We start from the raw sequence: 18,677 nt of genomic DNA, 5'->3' as shown, positions 1-18,677 counted from the left end.
ATTTGACCGATTTAACTGACTAAATTAATTGTTCAGGCATTCCCTGACACCAGGTGTTACTGGTATCCCAAAGAGTAGAACCTAAATTTGGTAGTGAGCACCAGAGACATAGCAACCTTTAGTATCAGCCAATAATTCTAGAAGCTATATCATAAACTATAAAATGTACCCATGTGTATAATGCTATCTAAACAACACTGAGCCTGAGAGACAACTCCTTCAAAGCAGGCTTGACATTTGGAGGAGAGAGAGAGGTGCTTCAGACTAACTGCAGTAAAAATGGTAACTGTTTATTGCACACAAGATATTAAAAACTCACAAGATGTGGATAAAAATCCAGGCATCAGGATGTAGATACAGGACGTCATCTAGGGTGGACATCTGGAGTGGATGGCTGAGGTACCAGGGGGCCAAAAGCTCCCTCAGTGGCTGGTGCTCTGGAGTGGGTCTCAGTGGAGGAGCGTGGAAGGCAGACAGTTGTCCTCGGTGTCACAGTGCTGATGTGAGAGGCTAGCAGCACCCGTCCAGAGCACGGTTCCTTCCCTGCACTGCGACTCCCAGGACAACCGTCTGCCTTCCTCACTCCTGATGCCTGATTTTTACCCACATCTTGTGAGTTTTTAATATCTTGTGTGCAATAAACAGTTACCATTTTTACTGCACTTAGTCTGGTGCACCTCTCTCTCTCCTCTATTCTCTCCACACAGAGTTCCGGTTTACTCTAGAGAGTGCGGCCTCACGTCAGTGTTTATATTGCAGCTATATATATATTTGTTTTATATATATTTACAGATTTTTATATCCCCCCTTCCTGCCCATTACTACCTGAACTATAAGACTCCTCCACCTTTTGAACTACTCAAGCTGCAGTACCCCTCCTATACTACCATATACCATATATATATTTCTCGCCGCACCCTCCCCCTTTTTTCTCCCCCCCTGGTGTACGGAGAAGCCCCCATGCTCTCCTATAACTGAAATGTTTTTACACACCTCTAAAAACTCTTTACATACCCACTACTACCTTCCAATACGTACTTTTGTTTTGACATCATTTGGTCAGATGCAAAGCTATGGGATGGTTTTACTAAAATGCCACGGCTTCCCTGTGTAGATTTTCATGAAGGTGTCCTAAGGAACCACATAGCAACTGATAAATTTACTGATGCAAATTACAAATCTAAAAAAACACAAATGCCACACATTAAAATGATATCATTTCTATTGATACATAATTTTACAAACCTGAATGTCACAGCTGCAATCTTATTCACTGAGTGTTTTTTTTTTTTCTTTTTGGTTTTGTGGTTTCCCTGTGGTTGGATAAGCTGCCTGTTCACTCGGCTGCTATGTGAAAAATAATGACTTGTATTGATTAATTTAGAGAGAGAGCCTGAGATTCAGGATCGACAAAGAGGGTTGCATTTCAAACCTATCTGCTGTAACAATCTCCTTTCTTTCGGATTACTTGACCTCTCACTCAGCGATGGGAATATGAGTGCTAGATAACATTTGTTGCGAGGCATTCAGTGCCCCCGAATGCAATAGATCTTGTTTAACACAGGACAACTCGGCTTACGATTGTCTGAGGTGAAGAGACAGAACCAATTATATCATGAGGGGTGCCGTGCAGTCCATGGACGCATTCGAAAGTTTTCTGAATGGCTCTCCGGCTGGAAAGACAGGTCTGTGATGTGCCAGCTTCAACCAGAGCTGGAGCATTGCTGAATTCTGGAATGTCTTGCTGGTTGACTAGGGCTGATTTCATTTGTAATCTACTAATATTATTATTATTATACAGTATTTATATAGCGCCAATAGTTCACTCAGCGCTGTACATTACAATGGGAGACAATACATGAGACAGTACAGTGACAATACAATGTGATACACGAGGGGTTCGAGGGCCCTGCTCCTTGGAGCTTACAATCTAGGAGGGAGGAGATAGTGGTACGGGAGGAAAACCTGTGAGGGATGGAGTGGTGGGAAGAGAGGAGGAGATCGGCAGTTAGCAGGGGGTGGGGTAGGCTTCCCTGAAGAGGTGGGTTTTCAGGGTGTGCCTAAAGGAGAGGAGAGAAGGTGATAGTCTGATGGATTGGGGTAGGGAGTTCCAGAGTATGGGTGATGCCCTGGAGAAGTCCTGGAGGTGGACATGGGAGGAGGAGACCAGGGAACTAGAGAGAAGGAGGTCTTGTGAGGAGCAGAGAGTGACACTTTTATTATTATTATTATTATTATTTTTATTATTATCATGACCATTACTGTTATTGTTATTGTTTTCATTACCATTACTATTATTAATAATAATGAATAATATTCAGGATATACAGTATGTAGCACCAACATAGTGATTTACAAAGCAGTGGTACCTTCCCTGTGGTGGGATATATTTGTGGCCTTGCACTTCAACCATCATAAGGGCCCATTCACATCTCTGCATTGTAAAACAGGGTTTTTAAAACCACATATCGTGTTTTTAATGCATTGCATTAACATTTAACACAACGTTTTTTTATGTGCATTTTTATCCCTGGTCACACGCAGTGCGTTTTTTGATGCATGCCCATAGACTTCAATGGAAGGCGCATTTTTGGTGTGTTTTTTAACCACCTTCCTCCCTCCCTATAGTACAATGACGGGCGCAAGGTGGTTCTCTTGTACTGATAGGACGTCATATGACGTCCTACCATTCTCACTGTGCATGCGTGGCTCAGGGAGCGCGCAGCGCGGTGATCGCCGGTCCGCTGTGTCCCTCGGACACAGCGGATCACGGAAAGAGCTGAAGATGTCGGCTCGGTCATGTGATCAGCTGTGTCCAATCACAGCTGATCACATGTAAACGCGGAAATGCCAGTTATCGGCATTTCTCTCCTCTCGAGCTGTCACGCTGACAGCTCGAGAGGAGAGCCGGTAATCGGCTTTCTGCGGAGGGGACATGTACACTGATCATCAGGGCACTGATGATCAGTTTGCCCTGATGATCAGTGTGGCCCCAGAAGTGCCACTTATTTACAAAATTGTATAACAAAAACTAAGAAAAATCTTTTTTTTTTCAACATTTTCAGTGGTTTTTGGTTTGTTTAAGAAAAAATAAAAATCCCAGAGGTGATTAAATACCACCAAAAGAAAGCTCTATCTGTCTCAAACAAATAATAAAAATTTCATATGGGTACAATGTTGCATGACCGCGCAATTGTCATTCAAAGTGTGACAGCGCTGAAAGCTGGAAATTGGCCTGGGCAGGAAGGGGGTATAAGTGCCCTGTAGGCAAGTGATTAAACAGGGCACAAAAGATGCTGCAAGCAGGACTTATCAGAAGTACAGCGCAAGATATAAACAGTTAGATAGGATTTAGAAGGAACTATTTTTCACGTACTTTTGACGTGCTTTGACTTGCAGTTGGGGGGGGTGAGTGATTGGGGGTGTTGTAAAAACAAGCAGTTGAGCTGCATTTTTACTGCCCTCACACCCCCCAACCACTGCCACTCAGGCTAGGTTTACAGCTAGTGTCTCCTAAATGTGCATTTTTTGCACATGATTCTGTATGTCTTTGTATTGCACGCATAGGCCAACTCATTCATTTTGGTAGGCTGCCCTACACACGGCAAACACGCCAATAAACACAGTGGCTTAGTGGTTAGCACGTCTGCCTTGCAGTAAATGGGTCATGGGTTTGATTCCTGACCATGGTGCCTCCTGCATGGAGTTTGCATGTTCTCCCTGCGCTTGCGTGGGTTTCCTCTGGGTACTCCGGTTTCCTCCCACACTCCAAAAGACATGCTGATAGGTTAATTGGATCCTGTCTAAATTGGCCCTATTATATGTATGTGAGTTAGGGACCTTTGATTGTACGCCCCTTGAGGGTTAGGGACTGATGTGAATTTACAATATATATGTAAAGTGCTGCGTAAATTGACAGCGCTATATAAGTACCTGAAATAAATAAATAAAGCTGCAAGTACTTTTCAAAAGTGCAGCGCAAGATGTAAATAATGACATAGGATTGAAGGCAGACTATTTAACATGCACTTCTGATGGCCTGGAAAGGTGCGTTTTAGCACAGCAAAAGTGCACAGGTGTGAACAGGGCCTTAAGGCTTACTTTACACTTGCAGTTGGGGGGGGGGGGGGTTTGTAAAAATAGGCAGTTGAGCTACATTTTTACTGCAGTATAAGGACACAGTACTCCCCGGACAATGCCTTCAATCTGCGTTTCCCTCCAGCTGTACAGCTCCATTTTTTTCAGGCATCATCCAGGATCACCATCTACTCCCTGGACTAAGATACTGGCTCATAAATAGCACAATCATGTAAATCCTGGCCCCTAAGTCGTTCTTGGCTGTGTTCACAATTGTCTGACACAGATCAGGCCCCTGTTGCAGCCTTTCCTACTGGCTGTAAGTGGTAAATATGAGCTATGCATGTGCAATATTTAAATGATTAATAAAAAAATTAAATAATACATGGCAACAGTAGATTTTCCCTTTCAAAGAAAATTATGTTTTAGGGTCGGTGCTCTTTTTTGAGGTCATTAGTTTTACACTGTTGTCTTCCTATTTGTGTTCAGATGCAGACGTGTGACTGATACCTTGGGCTGAGCTATCCAATAAGAAACGCCATTCTGGCAGATTCACTGGGGTTGTAAATTGTAGTTGAGCTACTGTGGTCTGTGAACAATAGGCTGTAAACAATACAGCAAAAAATGAGACAGAATAGGGGTGAGAGCACCGACTGCTGGATAAAAATACCATGGTATGGTATGTGACTTAAAAGGCAAAAATATTTTTTCCTTTTTCTTTTTTTAATCTTGACCATTTAAAAAAGAAACATGTACATTACCACTGTATATTCCCTTTAATAATATAATTGGCTGCTATGAGCAACAGCACCACACATTCCCTTAAATATTCAAATCTACATTTCCTCAAAAAATCTGATTGGTTGCTAAGAGCAACACCACTGTACATTCCCTTTATTAATCTAATTGGTTGCTATGAGCAACATCACTGCACGTTCCCACAAATAATCTGGTTGCTATGAGCAACACCACTGTACATTCTCTTCAATAATCTAACTGGTTGGTAAGAGCAACACCACCATGCATTCCCTGAAATAATCTGATTGGTTGCTATGAGCAACACCATCATAAATTTTCTTACATAATTTGAATTATTTGAATAGTTGCTATGAGCAACACCACGGCAGATTTCCTTCAATAATCTAATGTACATTTCCTCAAAAAATCTGATTGGTTGCTATGAACACCATTGTACATTCCCTTTATTAATCTATTTGGTTGCTATGAGCAACACTACTGCACGTTCCCACAAATAATATGATTGGTTGCCATAAGCAACACCACTGAATATTCCCTTCAATAATCTAATTGGTTGCTATGGGCAACACCATCATACATTCCCTCAAATAATCTGATTGGTTGATATGAGCAACACCACTGTATATTCCCTTCAATAATATAATTGGTTGCTATGAGCAACATCACTGCATGTCCCCACAAATAATCTGATTGGTTGCTATGAACAACACCACTGTACATTCCCTGTAATCATTTATTTGGTTGCTATGAGTAACACCACTGTATATTCTCTTCAATAAACTAATTGGTTGCTATTGGCAACACCAACATACATTCCCTCAAATAATTTGATTGGTTGCTATGAGCAAACCCACTGTATATTCCCTTCAATAATATAATTGGTTGCTATGAGCAACATCACTGCATGTTCCCACAAATAATCTGATTGGTTGCTATGAGCAACACCACTGTACATTCCCTTTATTAATCTATTTGGTTGCTATGAGCAACATCACTGCATGTTCCCACAAATCATCTGATTGGCTGCTATGAGCAACACCACTGTATATTCTCTTCAACAATCTAATTGGTTGCTATGGGCAACACCATCATACATTCCCTAAAATAATTTAATTGGTTGCTATGAGCAACACCACTGTATATTCCCTGCAATAATCTAATCTACATTTCCTCAAAAAATCTGATCAGTTGCTATGAGCAACACTACTGAACATCCTCTTTTTTAATCTAATTGGTTACTATGAGCAACATCACTGTACGTTCCCACAAATAATCTGATTGGTTGCTATGAACAACACCACTGTAAATCAAATCGGATTGGTTGCTATGAGCAACACCACCGTACATCAAATCTGATTGGTTTCTATGAGCGACACCACCGTAAATCAAATCTGATTGGTTGCTGTGAGCAAAGCCACTGTATATTCCCTTCAATAATCGAATTGGTTGCTATGAGCAACACCACCGTAAATCAAATCTGTTTGATTGCTATGAGCAACACCACCGTAAATCAAATTTGATTGGTTGCTATGAGCAACACCACTGTATATTCCCTTCAATAATCAAATTGGTTGCTATGAGCAACACCACCAGAAATCAAATCTGATTGGTTGCTATGAGCAACACCACTGTAAATCAAATCTGATTGGTTGCTGTGAGCAACACCACCATATATTCCCTTCAATAATCTAATTGGTTGCTATGAGCAACACCACCATAAATCAAATCTGATTGGTTGCTATGAGCGACACCACTGTAAATCAAATCTGATTGGTTGCTTTGAGCAAAGCCACTGTATATTCTATTTAGTAATGTAAATGGTTGCTATGAGCATCAGCCCCATACATTACCTTATATAATCTTGCTGGTTGCTATGAGCACCACCATAAATTCCCTGAATTGATCTGATTGGTTGCTATGAACAACAAGCGCACTTCCTAATCCGGCGGCCACTTGTACAGTCGGCGCTCGGATGATGACAGAACCCCGCTGAGCGTGGATCCATAAAGCATGGCACTGAGTGTGCAGACTGCAGAGTTTGTATTCTAATAGAGCGGCAGATTATTTACACTCCTTGGATCAGTGTGCTGGGAGATTTACAGTGCGCTCGCTGTGCTGGAAGGAGACGAGACATTTGTCTTCTTATGGAAAAAAAAGCCGTGTGATGATGACATTTTTATGAGTGCGTGTATACAGAGCGGTTTCCTATAGTACCCATCCAGTGCGCCTCCTGGCAGGCCTGCTGGATATACCGACAACCCCAACAGCCAGAGGGCTGCAAGCTGTTCACCGCCACTTCAACAAAAGGACTTCGCTGAAGGCTATGTGCTTCTAAACTGACCGATGTCTCTACATCCCCGGTATAATGTAAAGGATGACGGGACCTTTGCTGCAATTGTCCTTTCATTGATTCCTCTTCACTTCCCTGAGTGCTGCCCACTGCCTCAAATATTTCATTCCAGCCTCAGTCCACTGCAAAACAAAAATGTCCTCTTCTCCACCACCCCATTCATTCCTATGGGCTTGTTCACACGGAAGGCAGCGAAAGCAGGCCGCTAAGCCACAGTCTTACCTCCCCCTCACCTACCATCTGAATATAGAAATGCATCCGCTCAGCATTCTACTCACGCAGTGCCCTTGATGCTTTGCTAAAATCAAACGGCATGTTGCATTCTGCAGACAGTACCGCCACCAAATGCTACCCATTCAAGTGAATGGGACCACACCGTGACTTGAAAACAGAAATGAGAAGCTTTAGCAAAGCAAAAATTATACGATCAAAATGTCCAATATTTTGTGATTAAATTATGTCCTTAAAAATGAAATAGTAATGAAGATTAGTCCCACATGCTGTGATGGAAACAGGAAACTTCCAGAGTTAGCCAAAGTGACACCATCCACTCTCATGCAAGGGTTACAAAGTTAGTTAGTCTGGTTGAAAAAAAACAAAAGTCCATCCATTCAAATATTAAAAATAAGTTATAATCCTATATCTACAGTTGATCCAGAGGAAGGCAAACAAACTCAGCAAACCATGATCCAATTTGCACCTGCAGTGGAAATTCCTTCCTGATCCACTGAGAGGCAGTTGGATATTCCCTGGATCAACTTTACCTATAAATGTTATATCCAGTTATATTCTGTGTATCTAGGAAATAATCCAGGACTTTTTTAAAGCAATGCACTGAGCTGGCCAGTGCCAACTCCTGAGGGAGTGTTTTCCACATTTTCACAGCTCTTACTGTGAAGAAACCTTTCCATGTTTGGAGATTACATTTCTTTTCCTCCAGACGTAAAGAGTGCCCCCTTGTCCTCTGTGATGACCTCAGGGTGAATAGCTCTACACCGAGTTCACTATATGAACCACTGATGTATTTATACATGGAGATCATATCCCCCCTTATGTATTATACATGGTGATCATATCCCCCCTTATTATTATACATGGAGATCATATCCCCCTTATGTATTATACATGGTGATCATATCCCCCCTTATGTATTATAGATGGTGATCATATCCCCCCTAATGTATTATACATGGTGATCATATCCCCCCTTATGTATTATACATGGAGATCATATCCCCCCTAATGTATTATACATGGAGATCATATCCCCCCTTATGTATTATACATGGTGATCATATCCCCCCTTATGTATTATACATGGAGATCATATCCCCCTTATGTATTATACATGGAGATCATATCCCCCTTATGTATTATACACGGAGATCATATCCCCCCTTATGTATTATACATGTTGATCATATCCCCCTTATGTATTATACATGGAGATCATATCCCCCTTATGTATTATACACGGAGATCATATCCCCCCTTATGTATTATACATGTTGATCATATCCCCCCCTTATGTATTATACATGGAGATCATATCCCCCCTTATATATTATACATGGAGATCATATCCCCCCTTATGTATTATACATGGAGATCATATCCCCCTTATGTATTATACATGGAGATCATATCCCCCCTTATGTATTATACATGGAGATCATATCCCCCCTTTTGTATTATACATGGAGATCATATCCCCCCTTATGTATTATACATGGAGATCATATCCCCCTTATGTATTATACATGGAGATCATATCCCCCCTTATGTATTATACATGGTGATCATATCCCCCCTTATGTATTATACATGGTGATCATATCCCCCCTTATGTATTATACATGGAGATCATATCCCCCGTTATGTATTATACATGGAGATCATATCCCCCGTTATGTATTATACATGGAGATCATATCCCCCCTTATGTATTATACATGGAGATCATATCCCCCATTATGGATTATACATGGAGATCATATCCCCCCTTATGTATTATACATGGAGATCATATCCCCCCTTATGTATTATACATGGAGATCATATCCCCCCTTATGTATTATACATGGTAATCATATCCCCCCTTATGTATTATACATGGAGATCATATCCCCCCTTATGTATTATACGTGGAGATCATATCCCCCCCTTATGTATTATACATGGAGATCATATCCCCCCTTATGTATTATACGTGGAGATCATATCCCCCCTTATGTATTATACATGGAGATCATATCCCCCTTATGTATTATACATGGAGATCATATCCCCCCTTATGTATTATACATGGAGATCATATCCCCCCTTATGTATTATACATGGTGATCATATCCCCCCTTATGTATTATACATGGAGATCATATCCCCCCTTATGTATTATACATGGAGATCATATCCCCCCTTATGTATTATACGTGGAGATCATATCCCCCCCTTATGTATTATACATGGAGATCATATCCCCCCTTATGTATTATACGTGGAGATCATATCCCTCCTTATGTATTATACATGTTGATCATATCCCCCCTTAATCTCCTCTTCTCAAGAGAGAATACATTCAGTTCCTCTAATCTTTCCTCATAGCTGAGCTCCTCCATGCCTCTTATCAGTTTGGTTGCCCTTCTCTGTACTTTCTCCAGTTCCCCAATGTTCTTTTTGTGAATTGGTGCCCAAAACTGAACTGCATATTCCAGATGAGGTCTTACTAATGATTTGTACCGGGGTAATATGATATCTCTCTCTCTGGAGTCTATACCTCTTTTAATACAAGAGAGGATTTTGCTCACATTAGAAACCGCAGCTTGGCATTGCATGCCATTATTAAGCTTGTGATCTACCAGAACCCCCAGATCCTTACTGGAAGGCTTGTTACCCCCTGCTAAGAGTGGTCAGTCAGCGCTCTTTACTATGTTATGGGAGACATCATAGGCATTGGATAGTTATCACCCAAAACAGGCCCAGAACAGTGACAAACGATTTTCTTAAAAATGCCTCTTTACTTGGTAAGGGCTTCAAAGCACTCCAATACAAATCAATAGGACCAAAACATGCGGCAGACACTATGTAATAAAGAGATACTTCACACAGTGTAAAAACATCTATACGAGGGAATTTTATTAAACAGAATTGTACTTACATGACAATCATTAAAATCAGCATAGAGAAAACACCACAGGGAATTCTTCCAACTTGCGCGATGGCCAGTTGTGCATGGGTGGTAGCGTGTGTGCATGGCTCCTCCCTACGCGTTTTGTCATACATGACATGCTCATAGCAACCAGTCGGAATTTTGAAGGTAATGTATAGGGCTGATGCTCATAGCAACCATTTACGCTATTGAAGGGAATATACAGTGGTGTTGCTCATAGCAATCGATCAGATTTGATTTACGGTGGTGTTGCCCATAACAACCAATTAGATTACTGAAAGGAATATACAGTCGTGTTGATCATAGCAACCAATTAGATTATTTCAGGGAATGCTCGTTGGTGTTGCTCTTACCAATTAATTCTATTATTGAAGAGAATGTACAGTGGTGTTGCACAGAGCAGCCAATCAGATTATTTGTGGGAACGTACAGTGATGTTGCTCATAGAAACCAATCAGATTATTTGTGGGAATGTACAGTGATGTTCCTCATAGAAACCAATCAGATTATTTTTTGGGAACGTACAGTGATGTTGCTCATAGAAACCAATCAGATTATTTGTGGGAACGTACAGTGATGTTGCTCATAGAAACCAATCAGATTATTTGTGGGAAAGTACAGTAATGTTCCTCATAGAAACCAGATTATTTGGCTATCTCTGAAACAGTGGCGGACTGACAACTCATGGGGCCCCCGGGCAATAGGGGATCATGGGGCCCCTGTGTCCTTGCCCAAACTCAAAAAAGCCTATGAAAAAGGTACCAGGGGCATCTCATGGGGCCCCTACTGACCCCAGGCCCTCGGGCAGTGCCCGAGTTTCCAAATGGTCGGTCCGCCCCTGCTCTGAAAGTTTTCGGTTTCCATCATGGCATGTGGGACGAATCTTCACTACTAATTTGTTTTTTATGACACAGTTTAATCACAAAATATTGGAAATTTTAAATGTATAATTTTTATTTTGCCATTGTTTGGAGTAGAGTGCTGCACTTTTGCTGTACACTTTATATTGAATGCCTGGTATTGGTATGGTGTTCAGCTGCTGTTTTTTAGTTCTTAATGAAATTTTTCCTAAGTGCAAATTCTGGCATACACTGGTCAGAAATAAGAAGCTGGCAGCTCATTCATCCAAATATGATCATTTTTATGGTGCAGATGGAGTACAGCCAGGGGCAGACTGACAACTTATGGGGCCCCAGGGCAATAGGGGATCATGGGGCCCCTGTGTCCTTGCCTAAACTCAAAAAAGCCTATGAAAAAGGTACCAGGGGCATCTCATGGGGCCCCCTACTGACCCCGGGCCCTCGGGCAGTGCCCGAGTTTCCAAATGGTCAATCCGCCTCTGAGTACAACAAATATAAAGGTATACATGTTTCATCCTGTAGCTTTACTGATCGGTATAGCTATGGTTAAGGCTACAGACCGAAACGCGTAAGCTTGTGTTTTCTGTATTCCACCTGCATCAATAAAGTCATCATATTCAGATGAACAAGTTGCCGGCTTTCCATTTCTCTTTTCACGTCGGGTTTCGGGTGTAAGTAAGACACCGTAAGCCAGTGCACCACTCACTGCCCCAGAGAATCTGTCTGGGCGTTGTTTCTTTAGCCGCATCCCAGCTGTCATGCAACCAGTGCAATACCTGCGGGTTTCAGCAAGGTGGGTCAACATTTATTTATTATAGGCAGGGCCGTGGATAAGGGGGTACCACCAGTCCTCCTGTACGGGGTCCAGGCCAGCAGGGGGGCCCAGGCAGCTGAGTGAATCAGATGTGGGCTGGGAGGGCGATCGGCACAGCACGGGGGCAATCACTGAAACCGTTCTCCTGTATAGCTCTATCTCTGAAGCAGTTGGCTTCTTCTCCTCTCCCTACCGCTTTCAGCTGTTGCAGAGAGAGCCAAACAGGGGATGGATTCCAGTAATTGCCCCCATTCCCACCCCCCCGCATTCCTGCCACATCCATCACCCTCCCTGTGCATGATGCAATTCCTTCTTCTGTCCAGGCCCCCCTGTGTGCCCCCACAGTGCTCCCAGCTTCCCTCCTCTTCTTCCCACCGACAGCTTTAAGCATGTAGTAGGATCCTTCAGGATGGAGTGTGGGGGAAGCATCCGGTAAATAGGTCATCTTTACCAGCCCCTTCCTTTCCTGAATGAACACAATGAGTGATCGGTAACAATCACTCGCTGTGTTCACTCATTACTGAAGCATAGGAAATTGTTTTTTGGGGGCGGGGGGAAGAGGGGAGTTGTCAGGTTTGCTTATGGGGCCACGTGGTTTCTAACAGCAGCCTTGATTATAGGTATTTATAAGAGGCCATCAATTTACATACTGTGGGTGACAAAGTGGCTTAGTAGCTATCCCTTTTGCCTGGGGTCCCTTGTTTGAATCTCGGCCAGGGCACTTTCTACATGGAGTTGCATGTTCTCCCTGTATGCACGTGGGTTTCCTCTGGGTATTCCACTTACCTCCCACACTCCAAAAACATTCACACTCCAGGTTCACTGGCTCCTTTCTAAACTGGTCCTAGTATGTGTGTGCAAATTGGCTCGCACATGTGATATCGCATTCTGAATACCAGTCCCAAGCCTGATGAATTGAGGCAGGTTACAACATTGGGAAACTTAAAAATGATACCCTGCATTAAGGCTGCACCTGCACTGTAAGCCTGGGTTCACATATGTGCGGTGCGGTATATCGCATGTGATTTGCGCAGGAAACGCACACATTGTGTATGGCTCTAATCGCACCGCACCCGCACCAAAAATGTGCAGGACCCTTTTTTTTGTCCACACTAGAATTGGATCACATGGGGATTCACACCTATGTGATCTGATTCTGCACATCACACCGCATTTTGCGGACAACTTTTGGGGTGTTGTTAACTTAACATACACACCCGCAGCGGTTCGCATGAACGGGGTGCAATTCTGATGCGGTGTGGAGTTCGCACAGAAAACGCTACAAATTCCGCAACGCATCAGTGTGAACCAGGGCTAAGGGTTAATTGCTCAATTATTCTAGGGGGGGAGGTCTCTAAACCTGATGCTCTGCTCTTCCAGTAGATGGCGCTCCCCCATGCTCCAGCAGTGTACTGTTCCTCATCATCATGACACCCAATGCATAGGCTATGGACCATGCCCTGGCCTTGAAGACATCAGGACCCCCATTGTGGGGGGTCTAGCAGCACAGAGGACTAGGTAAGTACAGTAAATCTCCTCTTCTATGTCCTTAGACCTAAACAAGCAATTAACCCTTACAGTGGGGGTGCAGCCCTACTGCAAGGGATCATTTTTTTAGTTTAGAAAACTTAGGCTTTAAGGAAAGACCTGACAATGTAACTCAGAACAAACTTGCTACAAATATTCTTTTAAAAAAAAAAAGCTTTCAAGCATATCAGGTATGGTGCTCAAGGAGTTGACCCACTAAATTGTCAAGAGTCATACACTGAATGGTTGTTTATATATAATACATTCACATCAGTCCCCAACCTTCAAGAGCTTACCATCTCACATGTATATATACACTGATCAGCCATAACATTATGACCACCCACCTAAAATTGAGTAGGTCCCCCTTTTGCCACCAAAACAGCCCTGACCCATCAAGGCATGGACTCCACTAGACCTCTGAAGGTATTCTGTGGTATTTGGGACCACGCCATCAGTAGCAGATCTTTTTATTCCTGTAAGTTGTGAGGTGGGGCCTCCATAAATTGGGCTTGTTTTTCCAGCATATCCCACAGATGCTCTATTCTTGGGTTGAGATCTGGAGAATTTGGAGGCCAAGCCAACATCTCAAACTCGTTGTGTTCCTCAAACCATTCTTGAACCATTTTTGCAGTGTGTTGGGGTGCATTAGCCTGCTGAAAGAGGCCACTGCCATCAAGAATACTGTTTCCATGAAGGGGTGCACTCGGTCAGCAGCAATGTCTAGGTAGGTGGTACGAGTCAAGTAACATTCCCATGAATGGCAGGACACAAAGTTACCCAGCACAACATTGCCCAAATCATCACACTGTCTCTGCTGGCTTTCTTTCTTCCCATACTGCATCCTGGTGCCATCTTTTTCCCAGGTAAGCGAAGCACATGCACCCAACCATCCACATGTTGTAATAGAAAACATAATTCATCAGACCAGGCCATCTTCTTCCATTGCTCCATGCTCCAGTTCTAATGCTCAGGTGCTCATTGTAGGCACTTTTGGCTGTGAACAACGATCAGCATGGGCACCCTGACTGGTCTATGGCAACGCAGCCCCATACACAACAAACAGGGATGCCCAATTTTTCTGCTTTCAACACATCAACTTCAGGGACATCATGTTGATTTGCTGCCTAATATATCCCACCCACTTTCCAATCCCATTGTAATGAGATAATCAATGGTATTCACGTAACCTCACAATGGTCACTTCTGGCTGAGAGGTTTAAACACACCTATTAAGGCCAATTGTTTTGGCAAAAGCCAATTAACCCCCTAATTGTTGTTTAAAGAGTTATTCATTAAGTCTAGGTTCATACCTATGCAGTTTGCGTTTGATCCCTTTCTGCATTGCGTTTTTTGTACATGCATTTTTGACACGTTTTGCCGCGTTTTTCATGTATTTTGCATTTTTCTTATTTATTTTTTCTTCTTGCTTGTCAGATTTAAAATGCAAACCACAGCAAAAACACAATACATGCTTTTCTGCAGCGTTTCCATTGAAGTCTATAGAACAAAAAACACAACTTTTTAGGTTAAAAAAAAGTCCCTTCCCCTTTCCGAAACACACACCGGGTGAAAGTGCGGAGATATGAACCCATAGGAAATCATGTTAAATGGATTGTAGGAGCAAAACGCTGCGGCAAATGCTTAGATGTGAACCTAGGGTAAAGTGAAAGGTCAAAAATGTATTTTAGTATGATTGTATATTATTCTTTGTCTACACGTTTCTGCTCTGGTGCTATAGAGTTAAGGATTCACCTTAAAAAAAAAAGTCTTCAGGCTCCCCAGCATGCTGGACAGGAAGCCTGGCAAGAGGACAAAAAAGTCATTAACATCCTTAGCGGTATTCCCGAGTGTAGCTCGGGGTAAAATTTCAGTACCAAGAGCGGTAACCCCGAGCTACACTCAGGCTTACCATGCGGCGTTGCTCCGGGAGTCCCTGCAGCGCTTACCTTGTCCTTCGCTCCCGCGATGTGTCCCCTGCAGCGTCCCCGGCCATCTCCTCCGGCCGATGCCGGCATCTGGCTTCCGTGTTCCGGTCCCTGTGACGTCGGGACGTACGGGCGCCGGAACCGGCGGGAAATTTGACATTTTTAAAAAATGTTTTAATGCATTTCACATATATTTTGTCCCTACTGCTTTGTCCTGCACCCTGCCTGCATTTTTACTGTTCTTTCTGCCTGGAAACTTAGAAAAGTCCATGGCGTCCAAAAAGCGTCCCTTTAGGTCAAAAGCGGTTTTAGACCGGCTAGAGAACAGCGATAGTAAATTAGAATTACTTGCAGAATTGAGTGATAATGATTTGTGGGGAAATTCGTCATCAGACACTGAAAACGATTTTGCGACTTTGCTCAGCGATGTGTGAATTTGCCTCTGTATTTCAAATTTCAGTGTTTTTGGTTTGATTATATTATTGAATTAAATTTATTATTATTATATTATTATTTTTATGATTATTTATTAAATGATAATTTATGATTTCGTGTTTCAAGTTTTATCATATCCGGAATGTTTACTAGACTCTTGTTCGGACAGATTTCAGTGAGTTATTCCTAAAAATTACAGCCTACAATAAAAAACTACATATTTCCATGCAAAAAAATGGTACCGCTTTCAGCAAAAAAAATGGGAAAGAATCATAAATGTATTTTAGAACAAGAAGAATACGGAGCAAAAGTGTTGCAGATAGAAAGAGTCAAAAGGGAAACTGGAAGGTAAAGGGGCCAGTATTTAGAGAAAATTGCCGACTTTATTTTGAAAATGCTGATTTCCTGGCTGTATGTACTTTTAATACTTTTTGATCCACTGACCTGGAACAAGCATACGTCATGTGATATCCTCTCCTCCTCTTGGGATGTTCCTTCTCAGCGCATAATTGGCAAGTAGTGCTGTCCTTCCCTCTCCCAGTCTGAGTGCTACTGTGCAGCAGGTGACAAAATCTAATATAAAGACAGATTCAGGTACTTATGCTGCGTGAAATTACTTCCAAGCCCTCATGCACTCTGAATGTTTTGATAGCGCTGGTAACGTTAGCTGTATAAAGTCACGTTAAAAACGTGAGTTTTTCAGCTTTTTTTAGCATTTTTGCATTGGCGTTTAGCAGCAATCTGATGGGGTTAGTGGTGTTTTCCAGCAGTTTTTCGCATTTGTGTTTTTTAGCATTTGTTTGGGCCAAAAACAGTTCAAAACACCGGTTTGCTGCATTTTATCGTGTTTTACCTCTTAAGTTTTTCAGCGTTAGCGCGTTTTTACAACTAAAAACTCCTCTAGAAACCCACTAGTCCTGGGTTTTTTTTCCAACCAAAAAACGTCCCAGCCAAAAAACGTTGATTACAGTCTATGTGTGTATGGACACATAGGATAACATACTGGGGGGGTTACTGGCTGTAGAAAAAAATGTCAAAAGCCAAAAACAGCCACTGTAAAAACATCAAGTGTGCATGAGGACTAAAGGAATATGTTTTGCATTGTATTGGTATTGTTCTGTCACATGTTCTGTCCCCCTTTGTAATGTACAGCGCTGAGCGAACTATTGGCACTTTATAAATACTATATAATAATAATAATATACATCATAATAAATTGTGTTTTTGTATATCTGCCTGGATTTCAGCTTTGAAGCATGAAGACCATACTTCATTTTAAGCTTTTTCCATTTTACACCAAAGAACACCTAATTAAAACTCCTAGAAGGGTAATCCCTGCCATATTGAAAAAAAAAAAAGGAGGCCATAATTACTGACCTCCTTCTAATAAAAGGTTAACCGCTTGATTGTCCTTCTGATCCAACAGTTTTATTAATGTCTACGTAGGGCATGCGGGCAGCAGGTGGAGTCAGAATTCCTGATCTGCAGCAGGTGTCTCTCAGAAAATGTTGATTCTAAGGATTGAGCCGAGGAGCCAGGCAAATAGCATTTTTATATTTTTAGAACTGCTCTTAGTACAGTACAAAGCATTTCCTCCCTTTCCTTTATTCACGCTGAAGTCACATATTGTGTCATAAAAATGCATGCAGCTTTGTGCTTTATTAACGCACGTTATAACTTGCCACTTTGTACAGTGACATGTTCTGAATACGTCAACGTGCCTTTTGCTGCTGCATTCCCTGCATGATGTTACATATTGTTACCCAATCAAATAAAAAAAAATAACTCCTTTCATATGACATACCGCCTTAGAACGCACGATGTGCAAACATACACATTAGTACAGTATAATTGAGGCAGGCTGCATTTTCCATATCGCCCTCCTTTGCTGCACAGAGACATGAATGATTGATTTGTATGCACATTTTTTGTTTGCTGCAAGTTCCCTACAGTACCTGGCTGACTGCCTTATACCATCGGGGATTGCTTAGATGTGAATTCAGACCAACAGTTGCTTCAAAATACTTAAAGCAATGTAACTTTCTTCTTCAGTATTTCCCAATCAGATTCTTGCAGCTGTAGCATCATTTTTTCATATATATTTCTTAATTTACATAAATGTTTAAAATACATATCATATCATTATATATATATATATATATATATATATATATATATACACCTGTTCAATTGCTAACACAAATTGCTAATCAGCCAATTACATGGCAGCAACTTAATGCATTTAGGCATCTAAATGTTGTAAAGACAACTTCCTGAACTTCAAACCGAGCATCAGAAAGAGGAAGAAAGGGGATTTAAGTGACTTTGAACCTGGCATGGTTAACACAAACTGCTAATTAGCCAATCACATGGCAGCAACTTAATGCATTTAGGCATCTTAATGTGTAGAAGATGACTTCCTGACTTTCAAACCGAGCATCAGAGAGGGGAAGAAAGGGGATTTAAGAGACTTTGAACCTGGCATGGTGTTTGGTGCCAGATAGGCTGGTGTGAGTATTTCAAAAACTGCTGATCTACTGGGATTTGTTGTTTGGTCTCAGTGAAGGGCAGAGGCAGTTTGGATAGACATTCTAGCAGTCTCTGGTCAGTGTTGAGGCCTGCTTGCTGGTTTTTTTTGTGTGATTAGCTAGCAAGTGGAAAGCACGGTATATTCAGCTGTATGGTGGAAGCTGGGCTTGGCCATTTGACCTTGTAGCTGTTGAGCCATATGTATTTTTTCCAGACTTCTAAAGACATT

The sequence above is a fragment of the Staurois parvus genome, unplaced genomic scaffold (assembly GCF_062004578.1).
Source record: "Staurois parvus isolate SC_StPar_1 unplaced genomic scaffold, SC_StPar_1.0 ptg000051l, whole genome shotgun sequence".
Lineage (NCBI taxonomy): Eukaryota > Metazoa > Chordata > Amphibia > Anura > Ranidae > Staurois > Staurois parvus.
Note: the sequence above shows the minus strand (reverse complement) of the source record.